At 39.3% G+C, this 2,788-nt stretch overlaps 1 pseudogene across 1 annotated transcript in view; it reads left to right on the top strand.

The window, feature by feature from the left end:
• The window catches only part of LOC104988720, a 1,602-nt pseudogene extending 949 nt beyond the window's left edge, over positions 1-653 (top strand). The window contains exon 3 of the transcript XR_825278.1: positions 20-653. The product of XR_825278.1 is annotated as a protein BEX2-like (transcript). The remainder of the gene's footprint in view (positions 1-19) is intronic.
• Positions 654-2,788: the final 2,135 nt, after the last annotated feature.

Genomic DNA, 2,788 nt, shown 5'->3' with positions numbered 1-2,788 from the left:
TGCGTCTTTTGTCTCCTAGGAGCAATGGCGTCCAAAGAGGAACAAGCAGTAAAAAATCGCAACATGAAAGATGCCAACCAGGAGAATGAAAAAAAAGATGGAAAGGATCAAGATGCTAATAAAAGAGAACCTATGGCCCTCCTTTCGGGTGCTAGTGAATATTATGTACCTAGAGGAAATCGTAGGCGGTTCCGTGTTAGGCAGCCCATCCTGCATTATAGATGGGACGTGACTCAGAGGCTTGGCGAGCCACAGGCAAGGATGAGAGAAGAGAATATGGAAAGGATTGGGGAGGAGGTGAGGCAGCTGATGGAAAAGCTGAGGGAAAAGCAGTTGAGTCATAGTCTGCGGGCAGTTAGCACTGACCCCCCTTACATGAGCATCATGATGATTTTGCCTTATGCCTTGAATCCTGATGTTTTCCCGAAGTTTAGGAGACACTTACTTCCTAAACTTAGATGTTCTTGACTTACCTTTGTTGTAAAGGTTTTGGTGTTAAACTTGTTTCTTGCGCGTTTCCTATTACCAGCTTCTAACTGAATGTTCTGTTTTTGACCCAATCTGTAAGTTTCTGTCAGCAGGAAGGTTTTAACTGTTGCATGGAGAAATGTTCGTTATATATTGTGAAGTTAATAAAGCAGTTTAAAAAAGCATTTTGTTTTTTTTTTTTCCTTAAAATCGTATATGTTTTATATATGAACACACCATCTAAGAATATATAAAGTACCTCTTTATGGTAGAACTATGAATAATTTTAATTTTCTTATCTCTACTTTCTCCCTCTTTTTTTGTTTGTCTGCATTGGAAAATTCCCAAATGATGCTGATTGGAGTACTAGATCTTACCTTTTCAGTATCACATTCACAGATAATTTCTTATATTTTTCACAGAAATGGAAAGCCATGTTCATTGTCTATCAGATTTATCAATTTAGAACTGTCAGAGGGCATCCTCATCTTAAAGGTTAGAGGTCCTGGTGACCCACATGTTACACCCTCCGTGTACTTAATTTTTTATTTTTGGCTATGTTTTGCATCTTGTGGGATCTTAGTTCCCTGACCATAGATAGATTGAACTAGGGCTGCAGCAGTGAAAGTGCCAAGTCCTAACCACTGGACTGCCAGGAAACTCCCTCCATTTTCTCAGTTTTCAAAACAATACATATTAAGGAAAGAGCATGTTGACTACTTGATGAAAGTTAATGTGAGCACTTTTAAGTACTTGTGACAAAATCTTGTTTTTAGCTTACCGCAATCTCTTATTTAGAATTATAAACCTAATAACAATGAGACATACCTCTTTAAAAATCATAATGTTTCTCAGCAAGATGAATATAATAATCACCTCCCAAGCCTTTTGTGTGCACTTGATGAGGCAATAAGTCTGTAAGCTTTCTTTAAGCTCTTAACTGCCGCTGGGAGATGCATGACCCAACCCTTTAGATATTACCTTCAGTTATGTGAGGGACGTTCCCAAAGCCTAGTTGTCCCGGTACTCACAAACAAGTTCAATAGGCTAAAGGGTAAGTGGGTACTTCCATTCCTCTGCTGTTGTACCCCATTGCCACCTTCTTCCCAGGTTGTTGATGTTCAGGAGTCCTTAAGGTGAGAAAGTCCTACTATGTCTCTGGAATTCTGAATGAATTGAATCCTCACTCTGTTCTATAAACTGTGCATAAATCCCTTCTCCCTGTTATGCTTCCTGGAAAGACCCTGTCTTTCCCAAGTGCCTTCCCAAGAATCTCCCTGTTTATGATACTATGCAAGATGTGTGAGGGGACAGCTCACTTAACAATCTGAGAAATCCTCACATCACCCTCGTGAAACCTATGAAAGTAAAAAATTATCCTATAATGAGTCCACGGGGTCACAAAGAGTCAGACATGACTAAGTGAACAACAATATTGAGTTAGATGCCAGGAGATCATGTCAGTGAATTCAGTAGATACCCAAATGTGGAGTTCTTTATGAGAAGATTGACTGGAGGACTACTGGGTTAGTGTCCCAAAAGAAAATGAAGTTGCCATGCAGTTTGCTAAGTAGGTGAAATACATACTATGTATGAAGAGAGTCTTCTGTGGAAATAAACTTAGAAGTTAGGATTCTAGAATAGAAGTTGGCAAACCACAGCCCATGAGCCAAATTTAGCCTCCTACTTTTTTTTTTTTTCTGGCCAATGAGCTTAGAATAAATTTTACATTTTTTAGTGGTTGAAAAAACATTTTGTGACATGTAAAAATTATATGAATCCATAAAGCTTTATTGGAATACAGACATATTTATTTATATATTATCTATGGTTGGTTTTGGCTTACAGTGGCAGAAGTGAGTAGTTGTGAAGAGATGGTATGGCCCACTTGTAAAGCCTGTGTACTTATTTGACCCTAATAGAGAAAGTTTGGTTGGTTGTTGCCTAAGCTTCTTACATGGAGCCTAACCACTCACATACTACACCATTAGATGCCCTTTCAGATCCAAACACTCTGTTAAGAGCCAAGGGAAGGTGGTTAACAGCATTCTGTCCAGAGACTAGAATCCTAAATTCATCCTTTTCTGAGGCTGACAGGGCACCTTGGATCTACCTATACACAAAGAGATGTACACCTATACACCTATACCCCTCTGCTCTAGAATATAGCATTACAATAGAACTTCCAAATCCAAAGGGGAAAGTGGCTAGGCAGGTGAAAATGGCGTGTAACACAGCAAACCCCAGACATCATGAATCAGATGCCTAATCAATTTCAAAGCCCTTCCTCCTCCAGGTGCTTGAGACACAAGGTATATTC

Source organism: Bison bison, unplaced genomic scaffold (genome assembly GCF_000754665.1).
Source record: "Bison bison bison isolate TAMUID 2011002044 unplaced genomic scaffold, Bison_UMD1.0 scf7180017846565, whole genome shotgun sequence".
In the NCBI taxonomy this organism is placed as follows: Eukaryota; Metazoa; Chordata; class Mammalia; order Artiodactyla; family Bovidae; genus Bison; species Bison bison.
The sequence above is the reverse complement of the archived record's forward strand: the minus strand, read 5'-3'. Positions and strand labels throughout refer to the sequence as shown.